This window comes from Canis lupus, chromosome 10 (genome assembly GCF_011100685.1).
Source record: "Canis lupus familiaris isolate Mischka breed German Shepherd chromosome 10, alternate assembly UU_Cfam_GSD_1.0, whole genome shotgun sequence".
NCBI classification, from domain to species: Eukaryota; Metazoa; Chordata; class Mammalia; order Carnivora; family Canidae; genus Canis; species Canis lupus.
This window is the reverse complement of record NC_049231.1, coordinates 66,339,069-66,354,172: the sequence shown is the minus strand read 5'-3', so window position 1 is coordinate 66,354,172 and position 15,104 is coordinate 66,339,069. Positions and strand designations below refer to the sequence as shown.

At 40.9% G+C, this 15,104-nt stretch overlaps 1 long non-coding RNA gene across 20 annotated transcripts in view; it reads right to left on the bottom strand.

Annotated features, from left to right (window-relative positions):
* LOC119873701 overlaps positions 1-15,104 on the bottom strand; it is a 147,364-nt gene that overhangs the window by 31,270 nt on the left and 100,990 nt on the right. For 19 of the 20 annotated variants that reach the window (XR_005366178.1, XR_005366166.1, XR_005366165.1 and 16 more), the window contains one exon: positions 13,555-13,660. The exons of the other annotated variant lie outside the window; for it this stretch is intronic. This is a non-coding gene — a long non-coding RNA (uncharacterized LOC119873701). The remainder of the gene's footprint in view (positions 1-13,554; positions 13,661-15,104) is intronic. 20 annotated transcript variants of the gene reach the window in all.

Here is a 15,104-nt window from a genome sequence, read left to right as displayed (position 1 = left end):
GAGAACAAGAATGGAGACCAGCCAAAACACTGTTACGTTTCTACTTTCTTTGCATGTTGATCACTTTTCTTGTTAACCATAATCTTAACATTTGAAATGAAACGTGTATTTTCATACGTAAAAGATCTTATTTCTCAATAAGAAAAAAGATCATACCAATACCAAAAAGAGTGAACAAGCAATTCACAAAGGGAAAGTGCAAACGGCCAATAAATGTAAAAATGTGCTACTTTTCCTAAAGATCAAAGATATGCAAATTAAATAATGAAATCCCATTTCCCATCTATTGCACTGGCAAACAATTTTTCAATTTTTCCATCTATTGTACTGGCAAAAAATTTCAGATGCAGTTACTGCATCTCTTATTGCAGTACAGAGAAATTGCATTCTCCTACACTGTAGAGGGAGTCTATACTAGCACTGCTTCACTAGAAAGCAATTGAGGAAAAAAAAGGGTTTTGTGAAAAATTAAATGACAAACTATTTAAATGATCTAAACATCCAATAAATGATCAGTTGACCAAATTATAGCAATTCTGGGTAATAGGATACCATGTTTCCTTAAGATTGATTTTATAGAAATCTGGGATCCCTGGGTGGCTCAGCGGTTTGGCGCCTGCCTTCGGCCCAGGGCATGATCCTGGAGTCCCGGGATCGAGTCCCGCGTCGGGCTCCCTGCATGGAGCCTGCTTCTCCCTCTGCCTGTGTCTCTGCCTCTTTCTCTCTCTGTCTCTCATGAATAAATAAATAAAATCTTTAAAAAAAAAAAGATTGATTTTATAGAAATCTATTTGTTGAGATGGAAAATTGTTTGACACATGGCAAAAAATAAAAAACATGAATAACATTTAGTGTCAGTGTGAGACTGGCCACAGTGTGACAAAGCTGGCTACCTGCCGCCAACCCCGGGGTCACACTCCTGATGGACCCAGGTCTTGAGGCTGAGCTGGCTTGCCTAAAAATTGGAAGTGGAGAGCAGTGTGTCAGCACAGTCATCACCTCCTGGAGCAATGATCATTAGTACTCCCTGGGCTGGCACAATCACCTTGGGTACAGACTTCACCAACAGCTTTTAGAGCCGTGCTGCAAGAGCAGTCTCCAAGCACAACCCCTACACACAAGGTCATCAAAGGGCTACTTGTAGCCTCCCATTGTGCTATCCACTGACATTTCACTGGAAGTTTATAAGCAATCAGACTGCGTATATCAATTAACCTTTAAAAAAAAAATCCGTTTTGGTATATAGGTCCTCTATTGCTTGGAGAGAAAATCTTCTTACCCTGGATTTTGGGGAATTTTTGAGCCCTTAAAGAGAGCAGAAAAAGTCCCCAGAGCCACTAGTGCCTGGCACATGGTTAGTGGCAGTAAACATTAGGTACATGAATGACTGAGGTGAAGTAACTAGGGCAGTCTGTGCCACATTCTAAACCTAACTTCTACGGAGGATATAAACTTATACTTGGTGTGATTTGGGGACCCCCGAACAGCACAATAAAGTTTTATATTTCTCCAAAATTCACATCTATCTAAAAGTGTCTCATATCCTGGCGCATATTTACTGAATTCAAATACAAGATGAGGCATTTCTTTGCACCCCAGAAATTAGCTTTCAGAAAAGAGAGTTAGAAGTAACTTATCCAAAAAATACATAGGAAATGTCAGTACCCATATTTTAACTCAGCTCTGAAACCAAAGATCAGATGAGTTTAGAAAACTTTCATGAGTGGTATTTGGGTTCCTACTTCACCTAAATTTATGGTGCTAACTATACAACTTGTCACTCATTACTACAGAATCTTTTCCTGTGTCATTTTACTATTTTACACGTGTTCCCAGCCCTACTCCTCAACTAGATTTAAAATTCTTGAAAGGTTCTTGCAGGAAAAGTCTTTCCTGCCCCTTTCCCATTCCTACAGACCACACACACTCTGCTATCCCAGTACCTAACATAATGCTTTACACAAAGTAGGTACTAAATAGGTGCTTACAGAATAAATAAGTGCTAATAAAGATTTCTGTGATGTGCTTAAGAATCAGACCAAGTCCTATTCATCACTAAACAAATAAATTCTTCTTTGTGCAATAATGAGATGAGGGGGCACCTGGGTGGCTCAGTCGGTTAAGCATCTCTGTTTGGCTCAGGACTAATCCTAGGGTCCTAGGAGCAAGTCCCATGTCGGGCTCTCTGCTCAGTGAGGAGCCTGGTTCTCCCTCTCCTCCCTGCACGTGCTCTATCTCACTATCTCTGTCATGATGTCTGTTTTTCTCTCAAATAAATAAATAAAATTTTAATAATAAGATGGGGAAAATATTTTAAATCTAAAGACTGTAGAGAAATTGGAAGACAAACAGCAAACAGGAAAAAATGCTGCAGTGTAACAAAGGGTTAAAATCTTCATTTTATAAATAGCTCATACAAATCATTAAGAAACACACTAAGTTTCCAGTACATAAATAAACCAAAGGGCACAGCAAAAAACTCAAAAAAGAGGGATTAAAACTAATTTGCAAATGTAGAGAATTGCATATGCCTTTCAGTAATCAAATAAATGCAAATAAAGCTATAAAATGCCATTTGTGCATGTCTAATTTGCCTAATTTTAATTATTATTTCAATAGTAATGCCCAATGTTCATGAAGATGAGAAAAAACATACTGATAGCAACAGGATTTAAGAGCCTTATAAATTAACATGTGACCTTAGGCTCAGTAATTCTGCCCCTATAAGCCAATGCCAAAGAAATAATCCCAAATACAGAGGAGAAAGTATAGCTGGTAACCATGAAGGAGGACCTAGTGTCCAGGAATATAGACTTGTAAGTCAGATGTATCTGGATTCAAATCCTAGCTCTACCATTTCTTAGTTGGGTGACTGGGCAATATGCTAGCTTCTGTGAGACCTAATTTTCTATCTGTAAAATGGATATAATGATAGTGTCTAATCATAGAGTAGTTAAAGGAACTAAATGAAAGAATGTTTGTAACATGCTTAACAAGGTCAAGCATATACAAAAGGCTCCATAAATATTAACCAGTATTATTATTATTATGAGAAACAAAAAACTTTATGTACAATCATATTCATATGACAAAAAAGGAAAAAATCTGAATTTCCAGCTGTATGGGTAGAGTTAATTGAACAATGGCATAGCCATTCAAGGACATGGTATGCAACCTTTAATTTCATGATTGTGTTTGGACTGTAGAACTTTAAGATATATGTATTTATGAGAAGTATCCAATAACATGGAAAAATGCCCCCATAACCACCAAGATCTGTTTCAGAAACTTGGGATATAAAATAAGGTCACATCTCTTTTATTATTGAAATTAAATTGATGTAAGCCTCCATCTCACCACTAAATCTCCTTCTTCCCTCTCTGGGCTTTTTCTTCCTATTATAAGCCCATCAATGCCCAAGGGATCAGCTTGGGTTACTCTCACACTGTGGCCAGATCAGAGCTTTGCACAACCCACCCAACTCATTCAGAGCTCCATACTGAGTGCCTCAAAACAATATGATAAGGCACCAAAATTATTTGGAAAACAACAAAAATTAAATGAAAAATACTATCAGTATTTCCACCATGCAAAAAAATATATATATAATTTAACAATTAGTGTATTTCATTCCAGGATGTGAACAGATTCTTTTTGCCAAGTTATTATTGTACTGTATAAAAAAAAAAAGCTGGGGGATCCCTGGGTGGCTCAGCGGTTTAGTGCCGCCTTTGGCCCAGGGCGTGATCCTGGAGTCCCGGGATCAAGTCCCGCATCAGGCTCCCTACATGGAGCCTGCTTCTCCCTCTTCCTCTCTCTCTCTCTCTCTCTCTCTGTGTGTGTTTGTGTGTGTCTCATGAATAAATAAATAAAATATTTTTTAAAAAAAGCTATATCATCCGACCCTAGAAACAAGAGACAACTCCATCCTGCCAAGAAAGGATTTGCCCAACCAACTGTACCACGTTGAGCTTCCATGGATTCCCACAAAATCTGCAGCAATCTCACTCCTCAATCCTAATAGGCCCCAAGTGGCAAATGTACTGAAGAAACTAAAGAGTCTCTCTCCAGAGGCCCTGGATTGATAGCAGCACTGCCATTGTTGTGCCTTCCTGCACACTATCAGCAATCCTGCCTCTCTGGATAATACTTGCCACACAGGCATCTCTGTCATCCATGGCCCCATTGTATTTTTAAAACTAAATCTCTTAGATATGATGAGATGGAGTGAAGACATCACAGAAGGTATGTGTTCTTATTATTTGCTTAGAGGATACTTCATTAGTCTCCTTTGCAAAATTGAGAGAGCTGATACATGAATATCATAAAAATGGAAATAAAGTCATCTAATGGGGCAAAGAGCACTCTAAGAGATGTAGTCAGTTATTCCGTTACCTTCTGTCATGAGCAAATTTGGTTGTTCACAAGTATTAGGTTCTTTCTAGTCAACATGGGTAACATCCAATAGTTAGAGGTGGGTGTAGTCTATAGATGTCTTCCCTTGCCATGTGAGTAAAATGAAATTAAGTCTCAGACCAAAGTCTGCCACATATACAATTATTCATTTAGCAAGCAGGCCCCCAAACACTCACACAACCTAGTCTGCAAGCTTGAAGAAGCTTTCTGTCGTCACTGAAACTTTTAGGTTCACCAAAAGCAAACGTGACAATAATCTAGCAGCAGGTTTCAGCTGACTTTATAATTAGATTCATGAGACCTTATAATTCATGAGGCTGGGCACAGCACCATTTCAGAATGAAACCTCTGGCACCATCTTGAAAAGTACAGACTATGAACTAAATTCCTATGCCCCATTTATGTAAGGGTGGAGGGCCTCTGCAATATTTCTGGCCGATCCATTGATCTTGAACACCACTACTTTCACCTGTGAAAAGTGACAAAATCTCCAGTATTGATTAGATAGAAAGAGAGCTGAAATAGGAGAGCCTGGGTGGCTCAGTTGGTTGTCTGACTCTTGATTTCAGCTCAGGTCATGATCTCAGGGTCCTGAGATCAAGCCCCACATCAGGCTCCAGCCTTAGCCAACAGTCTGTTTGAGATTCTTTCCCTCTGCCCCTCCCCGACTCCCCTGCTCATGCACACACACATTCTCTCTCTAAAATAAATAAATCCCGAAAAAAAAAAGAAAAGATAACTGAAGTCTGCCTTTGTTGTGCAGGCTTCTGATTAGCAGCTTTCAAAACACTAACTACCTACGCCAGAAGTGTAAGCTCCCTCCTCCTAGGGTAACAGACTGTTCCTAGGATATAGACAAAAATAAGTTTTCTTACACATATCATATATACCAACATAAGGGTGTTTTTGCATGTGCACATGCACATAGAAGTAAATAGATAAACAGGTAGCTAAAGATACAGATATATAAAATCAGGGGTGCCTGGGTGGCTTAGTCGGTTAAGCGTCTGCCTTTGGCTCAGGTCATGATCCCAGGGAACTGGGATCAAGCCCCACATCAGGCTTCCTGCTCCTTGGAGAACCTGCTTCTTCCTCTCCCTCTGCCTGCTGCTCCCCCTGCTTGTGAGCTTGTGCACTCTCAGTCAAATGAAAAAATAGAATCTTAAAAAAAAAAAAAAAAAAAATAGGCTATCTGGGTCAAAGTATTTTAAAGTAAATTATAGGCAACATAATATTGCCCTCATATTAAAAACAAAAAGGCTTATAAAATCCAAATAAAAGAAGGAGGTAAGTGTGGGACACTTAAAGACTTCATTTCATTTTTAGGGATGAGTTTTAAAATCATTTCATTTGAAAGAAGCCTGAATACATTAGACACATAGGGAAATAATCTCACTATTAGTATAATCACTTACATCTGTCAAATGTGCCCTGATGTATAATATGCTTTCTCTTATTCCAGAGGATCCCAAAGAAACAAAACTTGAAGTTACAAAGGGAGGAGAAAGAGTATTATCATCCAGTGTTGAATCTTGTCAATAAATATATATATATTCAAACCACTCATAGGTCAAATGATTACCATCCTTTAGGATGGATGCTATAGAGGAGAGACAAGTTCAAGAGAAGGAGGAGCCCATGGCTGCTGGGAAAATCAAGGAACAGAATCTGAGGCATCACAAATGAGCTGGGTTTTGCAGAAGTTTGCCCGGGTGAGAATGTTCACTTTGGCTCCTTAGTCTGTCAAAGGACGAAGATGGAGCACCTGTCTCTCAAAGAAGTGAGAATTAAGAGGGACTATGTATTTAAATCCTGATACGGTATCCATATGCAGGAATCCATCTTACAAAGTCAGGAAGCAGGCTGTAAAGAGCTCTACACTAAGATTCAGAAGCCTTGAACCCAACCTCAGCTGGCTACCTTACCCTAGGATTAGTCTCTTTCTCTCTCTCCACTTGAGTCCTACTTGGTGAAACTGTTCTTTCTCCCACAAGGACCAAGAGGGATCAAAGATTGGAATTATGTTGAAGAGTTAAGCACTTTGCAAATACTAGGTATTATTTTCATCACAAACAGAAGATACTTAGTCCTGAGTCCAAATATGCTAGAAAGGAAAATTCAGGAGCCCAAATACGCTAGAAAGGAAAATTCAGGGGGTCAGGGTAGAAAGAAAGGAATCAACCTGTTCCTGTTCGGTGGCAGAAAATAAGAAAGCCTTCAAAGGCTAGGCCTTGACCTTCAAATCCCCCCCACCCTCTTTGGCAGGATGCTCTAGACTCTGATAATTGGGCCATGAAAGAACTAAGGCAGATCTAAATGTGTCCCTTGGAATCCAACACTGAATGGGGAGGGTCTCTAGCCATTGAAGGTCTGGCCTGAGGGTCACTCATCTCTCTCTCTTCCAGGTAAAAGAGAAAAAAGTCAGTTCTTGGTCTAGGGTGGCCTCTTCATTCTTTGCACAGAACCAGGAGTACTGATGAGAGCTTCCCAGTAAAGGTAAGAAGTCAAAGGTGATCCCCCATGCCACTTAGTCCCTTAATCCCCATTTTAAGCCCAATTTAAAAGTCTTCAAAGCGGATGTGTGATCAGAAGGAAAATGTCATTTAATTGAAAAGACTGCCTTTCAGGATCAGTTGGTGTTTCCCCCAAGGGGCAGCCATTTTAAAGCATCCTTCTCATGGGAGAGTCTCTTGGGCTTTAATGACAGCATCGCAAGTGTTGGCTCTGGGTTCTGGCAGGTACCAGGGGCCTGACTGGCCTTGAAGCTTATTTAAAATAAATAGATGCTTGAAAAGAAGAGACTGACTAAATCCCAACAAAGCATTTGAAATGGAATCCCCTTTAAGCTGGTCACCGATGGTGCATGAGTAACAAACCCTCATTTATTCGCAACATGAAGCCATTAACTGTTCACTCATGAAACAGGCGTTTATTGAGCACCTACTATGTGTTGGCACTAGAGTAGTCATTGAGTCACCAAAAGTGAATATGATGTGGCGATGGCTCTCAGAGAGTTCAAAACGTAGTAAGGAACTAGAGAAGTAAACAGAAGATAACAATGCCTCATTATGAAGGCTTCCAGGAGTGCGCAGAGGCCTGACCATCCCTTGGGCACACCGTAAGGGGCAGACCAGATTGCCTAGAGCAGTATGTCTTGAATTTCACTGTGCACACAAATCAGGAGTTCCTGTTAGATGCAAATTTCTGACTCAGTGGATCTGTGGTGGGACCTGAGAGTCAGCATTTCTCACAGGCTCTCAGGAGATGCTGAGGATGCTGCTGGTGCACAGACCACACTCTGAGCAGGAAAATCAGAGAGAATGCCAACAGGTGAGCCAAGTCTTGGAGAATGAATAGAAGTTAGCCAGGGTAACAGGAAGTTGGAGGTGGGAGGGGTCTCATGGCCCAGGTACAACCGTGAGGGGCTGGAGGGTTCAGGCAGGCCCAAGTGCTTTGGTTCGGCTTGAGTGGGAAGTGCAAGGCAAGGGTGGAGCAGAGGACAAGGAGAAAGGCACAGGGGCCCATGTATGTCCAGTTGTGACATTTGGACTTTATGGGAAAGACAATGAGGACCATTAAAAAATGTTTGAACTAGGAAGAGATATGACCAGATGGCATTAAAAAAAACAGAACAGAACAAAAATCCCTCAATCAAAAATGTAGGAAATCGGGCATCTGGGTGGCTCAGTGGTTGAGCGTGTGCCTTCAGCTCAGGTCGTGATCCTGGGGTCCTGGGATTGAGTCCCACATCAGGCTCCCCATAGGGAGCTTGGTTCTTCCTCTACCTATGTCTCTGCCTCTCTCTGTGTGTCTCTTATGAATAAATAAAAATCTTAAAAAAAAAAAAAACAAACAAACGTAGGACACAGACCAGCCAGGGTTACAAAAGAGAGAGAGAGAGAGAGATACCAGTAAAGAGGCCAAACGGAGAAATGGATGGAATCAGGAGGTATCAGTAGAGAACATCAACACGTATCATTTCTCCACAGCTTCAAAATAACCTTCCCAAGAGTTAATTTGCTTTGGTCAATGGCTTTTCCGCATCACCAACATAATTTTGAAACTTTTCTGTCTGGATTTCAAAACATGCTACCACCAGTTTGACCTTCATCTCTCCACTGGACGCCCCCCTCCCCCCACCCCCAGAAGTCAACCTGAATGCCCATTAGCTATCCTCCTACTAACCTTCAGGGCTGAGATTCACACCTTCCAGGCTCAGCCCCTCCACCATGCTTGCTTAGCTCTCACTGTCCAGCTCACCTAGAATGGCCTTGCTGCTCCTCTCCACCTGCCCACTTTCCACTGTTCTTCTCAGTCACTGGTAATCTTTCCCAGACTGCCACAGCCCTACTGGTCTGTGTACTGCCTGCTTTGTTCTGTTTGGCCTCAATCTCAGAGGGTCCTATGATTTTTTTTTAATGCCTTCTTTTATTTCCTTTTGCTTTTACAAAATAACTCATCCTTCAGAAGTGTATCTATAGCGTTTATGTACAGATTAAATAATAATAATAAAAGGAAACCTGCGCACCCTCCTTTTGGGTTCAGAAACAGACATTATCAAGCTATCTGAAGCTCCTGTATGCTTCTTCTTGGTGGTCTTGGTGTTATATTTTGTTTTATTTTTTTACTGTTGTGGCTAATCCTAACAACACAACATAACTAAGGAATAAGAGACATCCTCTATCTCTTTTGCCTCTTCCCCAGAAATTGTCATGATACTTTCTGTACTAAAAAATCTGGGCATGCAACCAGCCAGTATGAGCATCATTTGTGGGAAAATGACAGCAAGTAGTTTAAATCAATCCTGCTTGGAATAATCCAAAGCACAGAGTCATCAACCCCTTAGCATTTAGCAGACTATCCATCCACTAAGAAGACGGACCCTCAGTGAATATTTATTTAATTGAATTCTGGTTTTACTTCATCTAGTGGATATAGCATAGATTCTGATCAATGTCAGACATAAAACTACTGCACTAAGCAAATGATTTCCAAAGCAGGGCTCAATCCCCTCCCCCACAAGGCATGCATTTACACCCATTAGGGTATAGGAAGAAACATTGCAGCTTCTATTTATACTTAGGTTTTTCTCAACCTTTTAAATGTTTTTATTTTGGATTTATATCTTATGACGGATATAATAGATAGCACGTATGTGTATATGCCGCATGTACTACATAGGATAACATACTACATGGTATAGCAGGTGCAGCGTGTAGCATAGCAGCATGTTGGAGCAGGGGGCCAAGGCACCATACTCACACCTAACCAGAATAGACAGCAGGATTATAAAGTGAAAAACCCAAAGTGGGTTCTTCCTGTGAGCTTCTAGGACTCATTCATTCATTCATTCATCCACCCGAAAAACATATTTTATTGATCTCCTCATGTGTACCATGTTCTGTTGCCCAAATTGCATCAGACAGAGGCAACAAAGGTCACACCCTGTCCTGTCCTGCTGCCCATAGGGCTCCGGCTACTTCATGGCTCAAATAACTGGTGTATAAAACACTGAGTCGCTCAGAGTGAGCACATACACATCCAAATATGCACACGCCCCCCCTCCCCCCATGAGAGGATGAAGATGAAAGAAGTCAATCAGACCCCAGCTCCTAATCCTGACCACACCCAGCCTTCTCCACCAGCAAAGACAGGAACTACCTTCCTGACAGATGCCTAAGAGGAAGCTCTTGCCCCTCAAAAATGCCTCCACCCTACTCTAGGTGTATGAAACTATTCTAAGAAAAAGAAAGTCCTACAATTGATAAGGAATGTGATTTGATTTGATTTGATTTTTTAAAGATTATTTAAGAAAGAGAGCACGGGGGGAGGGGCAGAGGAAGAAGGGGAGAGAGTCTCATGCAGATGCCATGCTGAGCATGGAGCCCAATGTGGAGCTCAATCTCAAGACCCTGAGATCATAACCTGAGTTGGACGCTTAACCAACAGGACACCGAAGGGCCCCAAGAACGTGATTTTAAATGCCCTTGCCAAGGAGTAAGGTAACCTATCAAGTTGGCACTGAGTTGTAAATGATTTGTATCCAACGCTCTCTAGAGAACCAGTTTTGCTGGAGGGAGAGACAGAAGAGAAATTAACACCCGAGAACCAGCCTGTGGTGCCCACAGGTGAGGTGAGAGGATCTTACCAAGCAAGCACAGGCTTAGAAAGAAGACACCAGGCCATACTGTGCTGGGACAGGAAAGTTTAACTTGCCAGTTTTGCCAAGAGCTAATTGAGGTCCAGCACTCGCTCACTGGTCTCAAAACCTTAATTACTATAAAGAATGTTAGTTCCAAAAGGAAGCAAATGTCTAGGGGAGGCTAGATTGAGGCTTCCTGACCACTGGTCCAAAATCCCATCCAATGAGCTTTCAGCAAACCTGGAGACAGGCAAATAAGCAAAATGAGATTTAAAAACTCTCAGCCATGTTTTCCTATTGAAACACTAGCTCGATTTTACATTCTAAATGTTTTGAACCACTTAGCTCCAGCTCTTCCTCTGGGTTTGGTTTTGGATTTGGTTATTTTTTGATGCATTTTTTTCTTTCCCCCTCTGGGATTTCAATGTAACATTCTTAGCACTTCTGAGTATTGCCAGAGGTGAGGAGGCAAGAGTGACAATTCTTGTCCATAATCCATCCCAGAGGTGAACCTAGGAACAACGCACTGTTGTTGTGCTAGATTAAATAAGACAAAGAAAGAGACTTTGCTTATTCTGCAAGACTTGAGGTTTAAATGTCCTAAGACAACTTGGGGGAAAGATAGAAAGAACACCAGCTAAATGTACCTTCCTAATTCCCAAGAATAAGAAACTGAAACAGCCAAGGAGTTATATTGAACCCAGGCACAAATACAGTTGGCAGCACTCATCTGCAACTTATGGAGAGGTTATTAGCTCAATCGCCTGAGTTTCTATAAAGATGAGATTTCATTTTAAACAATTCTACTTCAAAATTACTGATATTAAAACTGTTCAATCCAAATCATGGGCTCCCTTTTAAATGTGTAGAGATATCATTTTAACACATTGACTTTTGAAAACAATTGCATATATAACATACTTATATACACACACACACACACACACATAATATACAGGTATACCTTGGAGATATTTTGGGTTTGGTTCCAGACCACCCCAATAAGGCAAATATTAAAATAAAGCAAATCAAATGAATTTTTTGGTTTCCCAGTGCATATAAAAGTATGTTTACACTATACTGTAGCCTATCAAGTGTGCAATAACACTATGTCTAACAAAACACAACGTATATAACTTCAATTTTAAAATACCATTTTACTGGGGTGTCTGGGTAGGGCAAGTGGTGATCACTTACTCTTGATTTCAGCTCACGTCGTGATCTCAGGGTCGTGAGATCAAGCTCTATGCTCAGTACAGTCTGCTTGAGACTCTCTCCTTCTCTCTCTATCCTTCCCCCTCCCCTCCTCTGTTTCTCAAATAAATAAATCTTTAAAAATAAAATAAAATACTGTATTACTAAAAATGCTAGCCATCATCTGAGCTTTCAGCAAGTCATAATCTTGCGGGTGGAGGGTTTTGCATTAATACTGATGGCTGCTGGCTGATATGGGAGGGTGGTGGTTGCTGAAAATTTAGGTGGCTGTGGCAATTTCTTAAAATAAGACAATAAAATGTGCTGCATCCGTGGACTCCTCCTTCCACAAATGCTTCCTCTGTAGCACGTGATGCCCTTTGAGAGCATCTTATGTGCAATTGAACTTCTTTCAAAATTGGAGTCCGTCTTCTCAAACCCTGCTGCCGTTTTATCAGTTCAGTTTATGTAATGTTCCAAAACCGTCATTGTCATTTTGAAAGGAATCTTTTTTTTCCCCCTGAGGTGTAGGTCTTAACAGTGGGCTTAAGATATTCACTAAACCACGGTGCAAACAGATGTGCTTTCATCCAGGCCTTGCTGTTTCATTCCTAGAGCACACGCAGAGTAGATTTAGAATAATTCTTAGGGGCTCTAGGACTTAGAGGATGGCAGATGAGCATTGGCTTCAGCTTAAAGTCAGCAGCTGCATCAGGCCCTAACAGGAGAGTCAGCCTGCCCTCAAAGCTTTGAAGCCAGGCATTGACTTCTCCTCTCTAGCTATGAAGTTTCTGGATGGCATTTTCCTCTGATAAAAAGCTATTTCGTCTACATTGAAAAATCTGTTGTTTCGTGTGGCCACCTCCATGAATGATCTTAGCTAGACCTTCTGGATAACTTGCTGCTTCACCTTGCACTTTTCGTGTGTGGAGACAGCTTCTTCTATCTCATGAACCAATTCTGCTAGTTTCAAACTTCTGCAGCTTCCTCACCTCTCTGAGCCTTCATAAAATTGAAGAGTTAGGACCTTGCTCTGGATCAGGTTTTGGCTTATGGGAATGTTGTGGCTGATTTGATCATCTATCCAGCCCACTAAGACTTTCTCCACATCAACAATAAGGCTGTTTCACTTTCCTACCATTTGTGTGTTCACTATAATGACACTTTTAATTTCCCTCAAGAACTTTTCCTTTGCATTCATAACTTGGCTAACTGGCATCAGAGGCCTAGCTTTTGGCCTATTTCTGCTTTGGACAGGCCTTCCCCACTAAACTTAATCATTTTTAGCTTTTGATTTAAAGTGAGAGACATGCGACTCTTCTTTTCACTCAAACATTTAGAGGCCATTGTAGGGTTACTAATTGTCCTATTTTCAAAATTGTTGTGTCTCAGGGAATAGAGAGACCCAAGGAGATGGCAAGGGGATGTGGGGGTGGGGGGAACAGGGAATGGCTGGTTGGTGGACCTATCAGAATATGCACCTTTATTGGGATCCCTGGGTGGCTCAGCAGTTGAGTGTCTGCCTTCAGCTCAGGGTATGACCCTGGAGTCCCAGGATCGAGTCCCACATCGGGCTCCCTGCATGGAGCCTGCTTCTCCCTCTGCCTGCATCTCTGCCTCTCTCTCTGTGTCCCTCGTGAATAAATAAAATCTTTAAAAGAATACACCCCCTTATTAAGATCACTATCTTATGTGGGTGCAATCCGTGCTACCCCAAAACAATGACAATACTTAACATTATAGATCACCGTATCAAATATAATAATAATGAAAAAGTCTGAAGCAGGGTGAGCATTACCAACCTGTGACATGGAGACACACTGTGGGGCAAATGGCACCAAACAGACTTGCTGGACACAGAGTTCACTGAGTTTACCACAAACCTTCACTTTGTAAAAAATCCAGTATCTGCAAAGCACAATAAAATGAGGTATGTCTGCGTGTATAAAATACCAGTTTGTTAGGACTGTCATAACAAACTGCCATAGACTGGGTGGCTTCAAAAACAGAAATCTGTAGGGCGCCTGGGTGGCTCAGTCAGTTACACGTCTGACATCGTTCATTCAGGTCATGATCTTGGAGTCCCAAGATGGAGCCCCACACTGGGCTCCCCTATGAATGTGGAGTCTGCTTCCCCTCTCCCTCTGACCTTCCCTCTGTCCCTCCCTCTGCCCTTCCCCCTGCTTGTCCTCTGTGTGTCTCTCTCAAATGAATAAATAAAATCTTTAAAAAAAAACAAAAACAGAAATTTATTTCCTCATAGTTTTGGAGGCTTGAAGTCTGAGACTCAGGTATCAGCAGAACTGGTTTCTTCCAGGGCCTCTCTCCTTGGCTTGTAGATGGCCATCTCCTCCCTATGTCTCCATAGGTCCTTCCCTCTGTGTGTGCATCTGTGTGCACATTTCCTCTTCTTATAAGGATACCAGTCATATTGGATTAGGGCCTACCCATATGATCTCATTTACCTCTTTAAAGACCCAACTCCATACACATTCTGAGTTACTAAGGTTAGGTCTCAATATATAAATATTAGAGAGACACAAATTGTGCGTATATACATATAATGTTAATATGTTAGCCATATATATATACACATATATATGTTACATAATTAACATTATATAATATATAAATAACATTATATATATTACATATATAATCATATATAAGGCCTGCACATAGTGTACTGTGCCCAGATAACAAGCATCTTTGCCTTAATTGTCACAGAGATTCCTATAAAACCAGAATGTGATGCATGTGGCTGTGTTCCTAGTCAAATTCTAGTACATTCTTAACAGAAGTGATGAGGGTCTGTAGATTATAACTTAGATTCATATAAAGGATAACACACATACAGCATTAGGATAATTTCCCTCAAAGGAACAGCTACTCTTTAATTCCGAACATTTTAAGACATCCAGAATCACTTTCCCTAAGCAATTATGATTTTACAAAATGCTGTCAAGACTATCGCAAAGTTTTACTGCCCAGACAGAGCTAAATGCCTGGAGCTTTCGGTGGTGATTTATTATTTACTCTGGAGGTAAGTTGCTAAGCAAGATTTATTCGGTAAGAACAGAGCCATCCGTAACAGTACAATATATGTTTGACTGTGAGGGGGATTTTTTTTTTCACCCTTTCTCAAGAGAGTTTGTTCTCTACAATCAGAAAAAATATATCTGTATATATAAGTTTTTATCCTTTTGTGAAATCGAGAGCACCAATATGCATTTGACAAACCAGTGTAGCTTCAAATGTTCTCGTGTGACCTTTAGCTCTGAGAAATTTTCAGTACATTTTCATAATAAAAACAGTAGGAAAACAGTATCAAAGTCCATTGATAGAATCCAAT